The sequence below is a fragment of the Pseudorca crassidens genome, chromosome 5 (assembly GCF_039906515.1).
Source record: "Pseudorca crassidens isolate mPseCra1 chromosome 5, mPseCra1.hap1, whole genome shotgun sequence".
NCBI lineage: Eukaryota > Metazoa > Chordata > Mammalia > Artiodactyla > Delphinidae > Pseudorca > Pseudorca crassidens.
In genome coordinates, this window is record NC_090300.1 from 19,837,226 (window position 1) to 19,852,744 (window position 15,519).

The 15,519-nt window shown below is 36.6% G+C and overlaps 1 long non-coding RNA gene across 5 annotated transcripts in view; it reads left to right on the forward strand.

Moving 5' to 3' along the window:
* Positions 1–15,519, forward strand: part of LOC137224680 (uncharacterized) — a 307,310-nt gene that overhangs the window by 175,947 nt on the left and 115,844 nt on the right. For all 5 annotated transcript variants that reach the window (XR_010943431.1, XR_010943430.1, XR_010943429.1 and 2 more), the window contains exon 3: positions 2,577–2,692. This is a non-coding gene — a long non-coding RNA (uncharacterized lncRNA). The remainder of the gene's footprint in view (positions 1–2,576; positions 2,693–15,519) is intronic.

The following is a 15,519-nucleotide window of genomic DNA, read 5'->3' on the forward strand; positions in this document are numbered from 1 at the left end:
TCCCCAACAGTGAATTTAAACTGGTTCCAGTGTTCATTATTTTTCACCCAATTCTGTATATCCAATCCATCTAGAAGGAAATACAAAGAGATTGTTATTGAGTTCTTCGATCACAAAATCTTCACAGGAAGGAGATTTCCAGAAACAAGGGATTGAATAGTATTGGCACACAAGTACTTATTTATGTCCGACAAGTATTCACTGAAAATTATTTGAATATATCTGGTGAAGAGAATGTTGTATCAGTAAAGTTTTGAGAAGTTCCAGAACTGGTGTGGAAAATTAAATGATTGTTCAGCAAATGTTCATTCACTGCCCAATGCCCCCACTTCTTCGGGAGGAATATCTTCCCTGTACTATTGATGATGGGTTTGGCTATGTGACTTGTTTTGGCTGATGGGGTGTTAGTGAGATGAAACTAGCAGAGGTTTGAAATGTGCTTGTGAGTTTGGATGTAGTCTTTCGACTTTTGCCATGAAAATTACATGCTTGGGTAGCCAGCCCGAGAGGAATGAGAGACCCATAGAGTAGATCTGGACCTATTCTACAGTTGGCACCGAGCACAGCCAACACAGTCCAGATCAACCAAATTCCATCAACTTGAAGGTGTGTGAACAAGAAATACATGCTTGTTGCTGTAGGTCACTGAGTTTGGGGATGGTTTCTTATGCAGCATATAGTGGCAGTAGCAAACTGATACAGTTTTGTCTGTAAACTTGGAGACAAAGCAGTGAATTAAAAAAATATATTGTGAAAAATATTAGTACCTGTCAAAGATGAATATAACGTTACTCAGGAAAAAAAATTCAAGAGTAATAGTCAAGTATATTCAGAGGCTAAGCTCATGAGAGATGGAAAACAGAGGAAATAAAAAAAGAGATTATTCAGAATCTTAGCGCCATGAGCAGTTGGGTGGTTAAAACGCTTGTAACAAAACCCTCTAAAAGTTGGAAGGAAGTGGAGTAATACACATGGCCTATATTTTGACCAGGTTGCTTTATATGTTTGGGTCTCTGTTTTATCTTCTGTAAAAGGGGAGAACAACAGTGGATAAGCTGTTTCAGGGAGAGGCCACAGCAGTGAGAGGCCCGCATACCAGGAAAAAAAAAAAAAAAAGGAAGAAAGAAATACAATTTCTGCTCCTCATGGTTCAAATCCAGAAGAAAAGACAAGATATGAAACATTCCCACAGCAGTCTGTGAGTTCAAGAATGGGCAGGGACTGTATCTTATTTGTTGTGGCATCCTAAGTGATCCAGCATCTCGTAAGGATTCACAATTCTAAGGAATCAATCAGTAATTTGCACATAGACAACTTAAAACAAAGCTAAGCCTTACACTTGGTTTTTTCTTATTTAATCCTCACAACAACTCGCTGAGGGAGCAACTATCAAATGATGAAATTGAGGGTTGGAGAAGCTAGGGGAATTGCCCAAAGCTACACAGCTAGTGTATGGTAGTGTGTATCCAGAATTCAGGTGTTTAATCACTTTTTTTTCTTATTATTGGGTTGGCAAAGAAGTTCGTTCAGTTTTTTAACATAATATCTTATGGAAAACCCCGAATGAACTTTTTGGCCAACCGAATATCTTATTGAGTGTTACAAGTTGTAAAAAGATACAGCTAAATTATTGTAAGGGTTAAAGAAGGAATTATTCCAACTAGGGAAATCAGTAGAGGCATCAGAATATAGATGATTGCCCTGGGCACTGTAGGATGGAGACAATTCTGAGGGATGGAAGCAGGATCCAGACCCGTACTATCCCGTAACCATGAGCACGTGTGAAAATTGAAATTTAAATTCGTTAATGTCAAATAAAATTAAGAATTCAGTTCCTTAGTTGCACTAGCCACATGCCAAGGGTTCCGTGACCACATGTGCTTCTGGCTATCATATTGGTCAGCACAGAATTGCAGAGCATTTCCATTCTCACAGAAAGTTCTATTGGAGAGAGCTATTCTGGACAGAAAGGACTATAAAAACCAGTTTTCGCAGTGAGAAAACAGCAAAGGCAGCAAGAAAGCAAAGTTCAGGTCTGTTCAAAGAAGATTAAGGTGTTGAGCTTGGTAAGAGTATAAAGTCCACATCAGTAAGTAGAACATGATAAGTAAATGCCAGATATATTTTGGATGATCTTGAATGCCAGCGAGGAGAATTTATGTGCCTGGAATGCAACAAGAAACATGGAGGATTTCTCACCAAGGAAAAAATATTATTGGATCTTTTCTGGAAGTGGTTCATAGATCTAATGAAATAGTGAGAACCAATGGTTGGAAAACTGATCACGAGGCTATGGAGCTTGGGATGGAAAAGCTGAAAAGGATGTGAGAAACTTCAGGTGGAACCTCTATGACTTGATATGCTGAGGAGGAAGGGAAAAAGAAGTTTGAGTAACTGGGAGAACGGTGGGGGCATGGTCAGAAATACAGAAATCAGAAGGATGGGGTTTGTTTGGAAGGAAAAAAGAGTAACTGCAGTTTGGAACATGTTGAATGTAAGGTTCTTTTGAGACATTTATCTGGAAATGTCCATGAAGCACTAGGAAAATTTTCCAAATCCTTTCCTTATTTTCACAGAAGAATCAATGGCTGGCCTGTGAAGATGAGACAGCGGAAGTCGTCACTGGCAGGAGGACCAATATCCAAAATGGCAGGAGTGGCGTCCAAAAAGGTGCCAAAGTCAAGAGAAGCAGGTATGAAAGTTGAAGTAAAAAGCCAAGATTTGGGGCCATGACTAAAGTAGTCTAGTTTGTCCCTTACAGCTTTGGAATATTGTGCACTTTTTTAGTCCTGCTGGTTTAACATCATTCCCCAAGTAGGCTACTACTAGAAAAGTTCCTAAAAGTATCAACTTCACATTGTTTGCTAACATCTTAGATGTTTGTGATAATACAACAATACCTTTAGTGTCTGTGAAGTGTTATCAGAAATGCATATAGGATTCTCCTAAATTTTTCTATGGACTTGCTTACATGATACAAACTGTTGGTATGTTTCCTTGAAGCAAAAGCCTGGTAAGAGTTATAAACTATCAAGCCTATTGTTTCAAATATCACAGAGAATCATGAGGGCTCCCTTCACCTTGGTGTTAGTAGATTTCAAGATCCCTGGAGTGATTCTCTTTCACAAGAATTTTCCTGTTCACCATTTAGATTTCATTAGTGTAATTGGTAGTGGAAGGAAGAAACCAACAATGTAATTTAAAAGAGAAAACAGAACCCAGATGGTAAGATAAAGTTCTATGTATTTGTCCAGCTTCATGAGCAGAGACAGGAAGAGGTAAAGCTCTTTCTGTCTTTCAGAAGATATTTCAGTCTTTGTCACAAACTGAGACAAGGTACTGTTGACAACCAAGTTTTCAGGGAAAAATAATGTAAGATAAAAAGATTGGTACTACCTCAGAATTTTGAAGTTTTACACAGTGGATTCCTGAACCTAAGGAAAGTTTTCTACCAGACCTCACTCTGTATTATTGAGTTTATAAATGCTGATTTTGTTCAGTGATTTAGTTGTTTTAAAAGGCTAAATGCTTGTAATTTATATACTTCCCAAGGCTGTAATTACCAAAAAGCCATTGAAACTCCTTCAGTTAGAGAATTTTTAATGAGTCGATGCATGACCCTCCTCTGAGATATCTTGAACTCAAAGGGAAGGAAGCAGGTGCAGAAAACCACGAGAGAGGCCAACTGAGTAACCTCTAGTAGAGTCAGGATTGAAATGCATACCTCCCAAATCTCAGTGGCTCAGAAAAGCAAGATGGACTTGACAGCAAATGGAAGATAATTAATAGGAAGAGGAAACCTTGATGGTGTTGAGAAGCTAGTCATTAGCTATAGCAATTAAGTGCAGTTGTCATTACTCACAAAAGGGTAAGATATTTTACACAAGCAACCATTATTCAATAAAAGATAATTTTCTCTCGTGATTATGGTCGTGTGACAGGTTGTGTGCCATAGATCAGCTAAGATAACGTGAAAGTGAGTAATTGTCTCAGCAGCTGTATTTCAAAACACATACCTTCTACCACAAGACTAATGTTGACAGCATCTATCCAATCCCACATATCCAAAGGAAAAGTGAACGCATTTTACTCTCATCCTAACATGTGGTCTACACAATGTTAAACATACAGGTGCCTGAAAAAGGCTGTTTTTCATTTAAATAATGGAGAAACTAGAATTCTTGTACCTTTAGTATTTTGATCTGAAGTTGGGCTTTTCACTTCTTACCTTAATTCTAGCAATATAGTTAAGTGAAGACTGAAAACAAGAACTTACAGAATTGCTGTAAAGTGAACTGTATTTTTCCATTAGCACAACATGTAATTGAAAGTTTTTGTTGACTGCACATAGATAGCTGTGAATATGCCATCAAAGCAAAGATGAGCAATTACGCTAACAAGGTAGATTTAGTTCCATGTTGAGAGTTCATGGGTAATAATGCTTATGTAGCAAATTACAGGGAATATATTCTAAGATTTCTACAAAAAATTCAGAAACAATTTTTGGACTTTCATAATCTATTTTACTAGCTTTAAATAAGTAAATGAATTATGCATCAATTGACACATCTTGAAATGCTTACTACGGTATTTTGTCTACTTTGTTGAAACGTGATTAGATAAATCAGCTTTCAGTTCCTCTGATTTATGATTTCAGCTGTTTACAAATTAAAATTCATTAGAAGTGGGGCTAATTTTTTTAAATTAATTAATTGGTTTTTATTTTTGTCTGTGTTGGGTCTTCGTTGCTGCGCACGGGCTTTCTCTAGTTGCAGCAAGCGGGGGCGACTCTTTGTTGCGGTGTGCAGGCTTCTCATTGTCGTAGCTTCCCTTGTTGCAGAGCACGGGCTCTAGAGCGCAGGCTCAGGGGTTGTGGCTCACTAGTTTAGTTGCTGCGCGGGCATGTGGGATCTTCCCAGACCAGGATTGAACCCGTGTCCCCTGAATTGGCAGGCGGATTCTTAACCACTGCGCCACCAGGGAAGCCCTGGGCCTAATGTATATATTGTAAAATCAGATTTAACTATCTACATGCCAGCTATTATAATAGTAGTCTTGATTTTATAAAAGACTCTTGTATGGTGGTAAAGAGAACATCATATGGAAGAAGGCTGCCTGAGTTTGAATCCCTGCTCCTCTAATTATTAACAATGAAATCTTGGTCAGGTCATGCCTAATTATGCCTCTGTTTTTTCCCTCTGTAAAATGAGCATAATAAAAGTACTTACCTTTCAAAGATGTTGTACCAAATTAGTTAATATATGTAAAACCATTAGAATAGTACCCATTACAAGGTAAGAACTATAAAAGTCTCACCTTATATTATTGCAGCTCTGCCTCATATTATACACAGCTGAGGCCAATACATGAGCAACAAATGAAGGAAAAAAAGTTTGCAAGAAGTTAAATTTTGATACTAATAAAATAAAAATCTTATAAGATATACTTCGTAAAAAAATTAAGATTTTAAGAAAGCACGCAGCTACCAAAAGAAGCACTATATCTAATCATCCAAATAACTTATTAAGACTAATAATTCCTTCCCTCAACTATTTAGTCACTAAAAACCTTTCCTTTAAGTTTTTAAAGTTTTCACACTTAAAATTCATGAAGACTAAGTTAAGCTGACTTACTTGAGAGTTTCTATTATATTATAAAACCAGTCATATGAAGAATAAAAAAAGAGTACTTTAAATAAAGCCGTGGATAATATCCAAACTTTTAATTAGCTGTGATAATTGGGGAAAATGTATCCTGGATAATTAATGTTCACAGAAAAGTCTAAAAGCTCATTTTATTTAAGTCTCTTCTGTTTCCAAGTTTTTAATTTATTTTTGGTTGGAACTGCAAACTAAAAGCCAAGATACAGCTACTTCTCTGTTTTATACTTTTCTACCATGATTTTTATTAGCAAAGGTAGAAATGGCCAGGAAGTAAAGCTATGTGAGTTTTCGATGGTCTGTAATGATTGAATGATCTCCGAAATACATTCAAATTGGCTTCTGAAAGCAAAGTTTGGGCTGATACAGACCTTAGTGTGAGTCTTGGCTATGCCGTCTAACAACTATTTCATTTTGCATAGATTATTTAAACACTGTCAGCCTCAGTTTCCTCCTATGTCAAATAAAGATAATAGTATTTATTTCTTACGATTGAGATTTAAATTAGATGATACAGAAAAATACATAGTACATTTCTCGGCATAAATAGTTCAATAATTGTGAGCTGCTCTGGTGGTGGTGATGATGATGGGAATGATGGCTATTGGTTCTGCTCCACTAGCGCTTTGGTCTTTAATCACTGATAAGCTTCCCTATTCTAATGTTTACTTCTATTTCTCTAAGTCTTCTTTCTCCTTTACAGGACCTTTCCCTATGTACCTCTTTTAAGTAAATATTCCTCAAAGATCTGTCTGGTTTCTATTCAACTTCCCACAATGCAATCTCTCCCAAGATATCTAAAATTCTTTACATCTTCAGATACTTTTTTCAGGTGGTTCAAAGGCCCTCTCTCTGGCCCTGACTTGTCTCCTGAGTTCCTCATCTGATTGGTACACTTCGCAGAGATATCCCACCATCACTGCAACCAGTGATGTGCTGGTAAAGGCTCTCAAAATAAATTATTTATAAGCATTTGCTAATTTCTATAGTGTAAATACTCTCATTATGACCTCTTTCAAGCTACTGTCTTAACATCATTGAATGCAGACTTGGGAGAAGATGTGCGTGCTGGCTCCAACACAGCACTGGACTTTCCCCAACTTGTAATGCCCCAAATCAAATTCATCATCTTTACTCCAGTCCTAGTTAATAGCACTTTATTCACCAATTTATCCAGGCTAGAAACATCAGTCAGCCTTAGTGGAATATGAGGTATTCCTCAATTGTCTTTTGCATACCCCTGTGGCTTAGCTGGTGCTGCCGGCTCAGACTGGACGGTCTCACATACTCATTGTGGAAACTCTTCTTCAATTCTGAGCTCACACATTGAATCCTTTGAAAGCCTTCCTCACTTGACTCTCCAGTTAGTTAGAGGTAGTCGTTTTTTGCTCTGTAATCACACTAAGCGTTTTTTTTCAAGTAGAAACATCTAGAGTTGGTTCATTAAAAGCAAACCCAGATTTCTCAAGGTGAGTAAAGAAAGAAGGGCTTCACCTGTAGGGTGTGAAGATGGATCTGAAGTTCTGAGCTCTGATTTGCAGTCATTCACCTTCCTCTCAGGAGAATTTCATATGGGTTACAGCCAGCAGTGTGGGGACCTCAACAGGGATCCTTTCCCTTTAAACGTCTCAGTCTGAAGATAGATTTTTTACTTTTTTCCTTAATTCTGTCAACACAGTCCAATCAAGACTGGAACTTTAAAACAAAGCATTCAAACAAACTCAAGAGAAACAGGAAGGAAACAAAGGGCAATCAGACCATGTGGCTCACTCCAACTTGAAGGTTTGAGCTTATAAATAAAGCTAATCTTTCAAAAGCATTCATCTATTTTTAGTTTTTGTTATGCTAATTATAGCCTTCACCAAATACAGTATAAACTTCTATCTGCTACGACAGTGTTTTACTTGTCTCTAAACCGCTCATGCTGTAGCCCTGTATTATGTATAATACACAACCTAACTCAACAATTTGTGAGCACAATTCATGAATGCATGACATGAGAACTTTGATTTCAAAGTTTAGCTTGAGAAGACTGTGACAGGTAACAGAATATTAATATGCCACTATGATGTGAATGTCCATATGTAAACTTTTGTGACCTTGTTTGACTTTAAATGGCATATAATAAATAATTTTATTTTTGCTTCTTTCTATGTTTCTTCTGAAGAAAAAAAAAATCGATCAATGTACACTATTCAAAACACACACTAGTCTGTTAAAGGGAGATAACTTTTAGCCTTTCTTTGTCCTTCCAGAAACACTGAGAGCTATCCTTAATTTGCAGGCAATTGCTCTGAAGAATCCAACCTCAGATTGACATTAGGATTGTGGAAGAAGTATTTGTCCTTTGAACTTTATTTCAAAACATCTGAAAACGTAGATGGTATATTTTTCTTAACTGCAGAGCCTTGAACTTCTGGGACAAAAGAGGAAGAGAGTTGTAGCAAAGACTGTGATTAATCCTTAACCTAGAAGACAAACTGGCCAGACATGGATGCACGTGATAGTTGAGCTTGTTCAGACTTGCTACTTGTTGCATAAACACTCCCATTCTGTCCATCAGACCCACCCATCTCTCTCTAGTAGAAACCAGTAAATCATGCTGAATCCTGAGTAGGCCATTGTGATCTTTACCTTTTCAAGGTCTATCTATTGCTTTTGCCTCTGATCACCTTTTCTTTGCCTCTTGCCTGTTTGCCTGACATCACTGTCTACCAGGCATCTGGATAGGGAAATAGGTTTAGAAGGAGATTTGGAATGGAGTGGTCTTTTGGAAATCATTAGGCAAGAATTCAGGAGACCTGGTTTGGTTTTAGTTCTAACTGCTTTTGAGTAGCTATTGACCTTGAATAAACCCCATTATGTTTCTGGATATAATTTATAAAATTATTGAACTGTAATAAATAGTATTCATGAACTTGTGCTATTCTTATATGTTAAGGTTCTGTGTAGGTTGCTTTTTTAAAAACTAGACTTTTAGTGATATATACAATGCACTAATAAGCACAGAGGTAGATATAGTACAATAACAAGAAATTAACAGGATCAAAACAGTTGATAGGGGAAGAGAGGAAAATAGGGAAGAAGATACAGACCTAGGTACAGTGATGGGTAGCCTTGCCTTCTAGATCTGTGATGTAAAATTAATTTTGCACAGAGGAAATGGTGTTAAGGGGCAGAATGTGCTGATAATTGATAGTGTTACTTAGTTATAGTATATAACTATATATATATATATAGTATATATGTATATACACACACACACATATGTATATGTGTGTATATATATATACTATATAACTATATATATATAGTTATATAGTATATAACTATATATATATACTATATATACTATATAGTATATATGGTTGGTTGCTATTTTACACTGATAATGTCTGCTTCATTGTTTTACTTTTAGTCTGTGTCTTTTGCTTCACTTTTTATTTATAATCTTTCTTCACAATTAAAAAAATTAAAACATGCAGTGAAGAAAAAGTATAAAATAACAATTATACCATTACCCAGAATCATTTTGTCACACTTTTGGAATTCTAATGTTTATTTTTATTATTTTTACATGATGTATGTATTAGTTTGTGTTTTTTCAGAAGAAGATCCTAAGGCAATAATTTGAGTGCAAATAGTTTATTTGAGTGGAGCAGGGGACACCAGCAGGGCAGCTGGATAGTGGGAGAAGGGAAAGCAGCTAAGAAAGACTACTTTAGTCAGTCCATTTCTATGGTGGGTAACTGGAATTCATCCCTTGGAAAGACTCTGGAAAATGGTAAAAAGACACAGGTCGCAATGATCCTGCTGAAGTTCAAGGGGCTGGTTTTAGGGCTGCTGGGAGTGGACGTTAATCTCTCAGTACCTCTGGATCATTTTCCACGTGTAGAAGGGCTACAGTAGCCTTCCACAGTTGAGCGGAAATGGCACTTGGGCACAGAAATGTGGATAATGGTAGTAGGGAGTCAGCTGGAGCACACAAAAGGGTTAGACAGATATGGGTGGAGTACAGACAATGTCTATTATATCACCAAATTTTTTAGGTAAATCAATTAATTTTTTATAAAGATGAAACATGTTTACCTTAGAAAAATCAAAATGATACAAATATTTTAAAATCATTCTAAATTTGACCATCTGGTAGTAGTCATCAATATGTTTAGATGAATACCATTCTCGTTAAATAAGTAAGTGTGTGTGTGTGTGTGTGTGTGTGTGTGTGTGTGTGTGTGTATCCATGTGCATGTGCGCATATGTGTGTAGAGAGAGAAATTCAGCGAATTCTTCATTTCAGGAAAAATTTTTTATGTCGACTGAAAGAAAAATGCACAATGTAAATGTTGCAAGGTAAGTTTCATTCTGGGACCTAACTGAGGCCTATAGCCTGGGAGACAGCCTCTCAGGTAGCTCTGAGGAGCTATTCCAAAGAGGTAAGGGAGGTGCCAGGATGTGTATGAATTTTCTGCTGGGAAAAAAATCATGCAGTCGAATATCAAAAGATTACTCCTAATCACAAAGACCAGACATCTCAAGTTAATGATTTTAGTGCTTTTCTAAGTATGTAGAGATGCAAGAATCTGGGGTCACTGAAGTTTTCCTTCGATATGTATCTTAACTATCTAGGGACCAGTATATCCAAAGAACAGAAGACCTGTTTTTCTTCATTGTGTATTCCCCTCAGGGTGCACTTGTCAGTAGGTAGGTGACTGCAGTGTCTTGTGGCTTGATTCTTGTAGAACTGGAATAGCAGGCAGCATTCTTTTCTTTACAGATACATCTGCTTTTCTTTGGTCAGATTCCTTATTTAAGGAGTGTTGTATAGTCATATGTTGGATTTTATTTGTCTTCAATATCTATTAGCCATCCTGTGATTGCTTAAAAATTTTTTTTGCCTCTCTCCTATGCATTTATTAAAATTATCTCAAACTTTTCTTCTACATCAGTATTTCAATTTTTAGTGAAGTTTATTTTTTACTTTGCCTTCTTTAATTTACTTATTTCTGTGATTATGTTTATAGCCTTCTTTTATTTTCTTAAATCTACACGTCCCCTTTTCCTCTATTTTTATTGCTCATCATCTTATCTTTGAGCTCTTGAATTCATGTTCTCACTAGGTTATTCTTTAAGGTAAGATCATCGTGATGAATTTTCTTGTGCTTTGAAGTGTGTTTTGTTTCACATTCCTTCCTTTGAAAGTCACATTCCTTTCTTGCTTGCTTTCTTCCTCTTTCCTGCATGTTTTGTTTTGCTATGATATGTTTGCTTATTTGCCACGGTGCTTTCTTTCACACCGTTCATAATTGAGCAGTTCTATTCAGACATTTCTTCTGAAATAATGAGAGTACACTCATGATTCTTCCTAGTATAGCTGAACCAAGTTTCTTTTGCCCTTCTAGCTACTGTTTAAGAGATATTTTGTTTTCTATTCATTTTCAGTAGATGGATAGAATGGCAAGGATGGCATAAGAACTCAGTTGAAGTGGTATGCAGTCTTTATAATACCATGGCTCTGGTCTCTCTTCTGAGATGTCATTAAATATGCTACAGAAGGAGTCAAACCGTCTAGTTTGGTACATACATTCTTATGGGGCGCTATACTTGGGTTTCATACTATTTCCTCAATTCAGTGTGTTTACCTCACTTTTCTAGGATAGTAATAGTTCAGCTTTTTGGCTTCAGGATAAAAAAGTTAATATGTCAGTTTACTCTCTCTTAAATTCAAAAGTGCTTAGCTATTGATATTTTTCAAACTACATCTTTAGGTGGAAGAATACCCAAGAATTGACTGGGGTAATTTACTTGTAATGAGATATATGGTTATATGCCATCCATGATGGTGCCTGTAATTGGGTGAGGCAGTTTTTGGTTTCTTTTAACCTTCATGACAGGTCAAAAGAGTTTGCTATACTACCATTTTAAGGCTTTGCTTGTTTTTTTCTGGCATTATTTTAGAAATGACCTTCAATCAGTCAATATTCAGACCTGTTTTTATCAAAATATAGTTGATTTACAATATTATATTAGTTTCAGGTGTACAACACAGTGATGCAATATTTTTATAGATAAAACTCCATTTAAAGTTATTACAAAATAATGACTATATTTTCCTGTGCTGTACTTTGTCGCTTACTTATTTTATACATAGTAGTTTGTACCGCTCAATCTCCTACCCCTCTCTTGCCCCTCCTCCTTCCCTCTCTCTACTAGTAAACACTAGTTTGGTCTCTATATCTGTAAGTCTGTTTCTGTTATATTCATTTGTTTGTTTTATATTTTAAGTTCCACATATAAATGATAACATAGAGTATTTGTCTTTCTCTGTCTGACTTATTTACTAAGTATAATACCATCTAGGTCTATCCACATTCCAAATGGCAGAATTTCATTCTTTTTTATGGCTGAGTAGTATTCCATTGTATGTATACACTACATCTTCTTTATTCATTCATCTGTTCATGGACACTTAGGTTGCTTCCATATCTTGGTTATTGTAAATAATGCTGCTATGAACATTGGGGTGCATGTATCTTTTTGAATTACTGTTTTCAGATTTATTCTTGAATGATACTAATAAATTATAGAATTACAAATTTAAAAAATTCTTACAATACATGGAAAGAATTCTTGTATTGGAGAAGTTAAACTATCTGGGCATTATGATAATTTCCAGTTAATTTATTTTATAATTCTAAATAAGTATATTGTGATATACAATATGTAACTTAGAAATAGGACAATCAAAAATGATCTCTAGGGGCTTCCCTGGTGGCGCAGTGGTTGAGAGTCCGCCTACCGGTGCAGGGGACGCGAAAACCAGAGGGTGGGAGGCCAGTGTTGAAAAGAGGAGAGGTTGATCTCCTGGGGCTTAGTAAGGCAGGAAAGAGTGGGGAATGGATCTGGAGGGACAAATGGAGGCCAGCCAGGACAACATCCTACCCTGATTCTGTCTTTAAAGATCATTTAAAGAGAAGGAATGAGCTCTTTAGCTATAGAAGTAAGGGCCGTAATTTTCTGCATTTACATAAACTTACAAAGCCAATCATGTACAATTTGTAAAATGAAATTGTTTCATGCTTGTTCTACGTATGTAGGCACTCACATACAGAGTTGTTCCTACTACTTTCATAGCTAACGTTTCTTGAGTGCCACACGCAAGGAACTTTTCCAATGGCTTTATGTGCATTTACTCATTTACTCCTTAGTAGTAGGTACCATCATACCCATTTTGCAGGTGAGGAAACAGAAGCTCAGCTAGGTTGCCTCAGGTTAATAACATGAAGTGGGATTCTAAGTTGGGATGCTAACTCAAGCATCTGGCACCAGAGCAGTTCACTGTAACTACCATCCCTACAAGAAGTCTATGCTGTGAGCACACAGACTCATCAGCTGCTTAATTTTGGAGTCCCCTGAGTTTTTGTGTCATTTTTATTACACTTGAATAATAACTACTCAGTTGGCAAAGTAACTTAATCTGAAAGAAATGACCCACTTCCCGAACTCTGCACATAAAGTCTGAGAATCAGATTCCAAGATGTACTGTGTCAGAAGGGAACTTAGCCAATCCTCTCTTTAGCTGTGACCAGAACAGTACCCTCTCTAACCTCATTAGCATCTTGCTGATTCATTTACTAGAACAGATGTAACTCCTGTTTTGTAAGCTTAAAAACCATCCTCCTGGGGCTTCCCTGGTGGCGCAGTGGTTGAGAGTCCGCCTGCCGATGCAGGGGACACGGGTTTGTGCCCCATCTGGGAAGATCCCACATGCCGCAGAGCGGCCGGGCCCATGAGCCATGGCCGCTGAGCCTGTGCGTCCGGAGCCTGTGCTCCGCAACGGGAGAGGCCACAACAGTGAGAGGCCCACCTACCGCAAAAAAAAACATCCTCCTGAAATACTGCACAGCTCCTGAATGGTGGCACTATGAAGATATTTTGCATCAGATATGATTCTAATAGCAATGTATGGCAACTCTGTCACAGGGAAAGAAATCTAACTAAGTTTCTTCTTATGAAATGAAATAAAGAAATGGAGATTTTTGTAAAAGAAGTAATGATTTCAGCAGCTTCCGAGAGTGAAACTAGGAATTAAATACAACCACATAGAATTTCTCTCTTTAAATTGAAGGTCAATTTGTTAGTTAACCCAGGCTGCCAAAACAAAATACCATAGGTTACATGGCTTAAACAACAGAAATACATTTTCTAACAGTTCTGGAGGCTGGAAATTCAAGATCAGGGTGTGTGGTTGGTTCTGAAGAGAGTTCTCTTCCTGGCTAGCAGATGTGCTCACATGGCCTTTCCTCAGTGTGTGCCTGTTCTTGAAAAGAGAGAAAGATCTCTTCCTCTTCTCATCAGGTCAACAATTCTATCCAATTAGAACCCCATCCTTACGGAACTCATTTAACTTTAATTACTTCCTAAAAGCCCTATCTCCAAATATTGTCACACTGGAGGTTAGGACTTCAACATATGAATCTGGGGGGCACATTCAGTCCATAGCAGGAAACTACTTTTTTCCCAACTAGATTGGTAAAATAAAATTATTCTGGACTTTATTCAAGAGTAATTTCATCACAGCACATTTATATTTAAAATAGAAATAATAACCCAAGAAAGTTTCTTAAAAAATAAACCAGCAATTACTGCTTTATGAATTTCTAAATGTAGGCCATAACATAGAATTCTATTAGCATTCTTAGCTTACTTCAAATTAAACTGATGTCATATAGTTTCTAAAATTGATTGGACATGAAATTGCAAGGATAATCAATATTCCCCTTAACGTTGCCTCCTTCTCCAGTCAATGTAAATGCAGATGACTATGGTAATTGGGGTGAGTGGGAGGAGGTGAAGATTATATTGTGTCCCTTCCTTTGGAGCTTCTGTTCTATTTGCTTAGGGCAGTGAATCAGGGCCACCGTTAACTGAGGGAAAAAATGATATGTTAGCGCATTTGTGTCAAAAAGACTTAAGGTTTAGATGAATACAATCAACCCACAATTCCCACCATCCCTCAAATGAGTTACTTCATTTGTCCACCTATAAGAGGCTTGATGGTGTTCTTATATTACTTATATCCACTCTGAGTTCCTTTAGATATGGCACTTAACCGGATTTCTTTGAACACTAATATCTGGGAGTAATAGGGTACAGTGGTTTAGGGGCATAATTGCTCCAGGTCCTATGCAATTCCGAAGACAGCCACACTGCCTCAGAAGGCTGGTTAGTGAAGAGATTTATGAGCATGGATAGTTGAGATACATTTTTACATGACAAACTATGCCTTTCACTTAACAACTTATATAACTTTATGCAACCTTCTAGACTTCAATTTACTTATTAAAATATAGGTCTAATAATAGTACCTAATAGCATTATGGTATTATAAATATGTATATATGATGTATATTTATATCCACGTATGTATGTGTGTATCTATCTAGAGGGAAAGATCCTTTCAATTGGGACTGCTTAATAAGTGTTGGTTGTTCTTATTTCTTTTGAGTTGGGGTTATAATTTCTGTTTAAATCTCTTTAGGTAGATATTTTTATCACTGGTCCAATTTAATTAAATTTCTATGTATTTTTGAAGGGCAAAAGCAAGAATAATTTTGAAGTTATAGAAGAAAGTATAAAATTAATTTATAAAATTGCATTGGGCTGGCAAATTAGCCAAGGTTGCAATATATGTCTTATCTGGCTCTGATTTCTTTAATGAGTAAAAATGACCTTCTTTGAACGTAAGACTGAATCTGAAAGAAAATCACATGCTTTCAACTACAATACTGAAAATAAACTTATAATACTAAAATAAATCATCCCATTTTCTATTTAACAATGCATTTGATCACCAAGA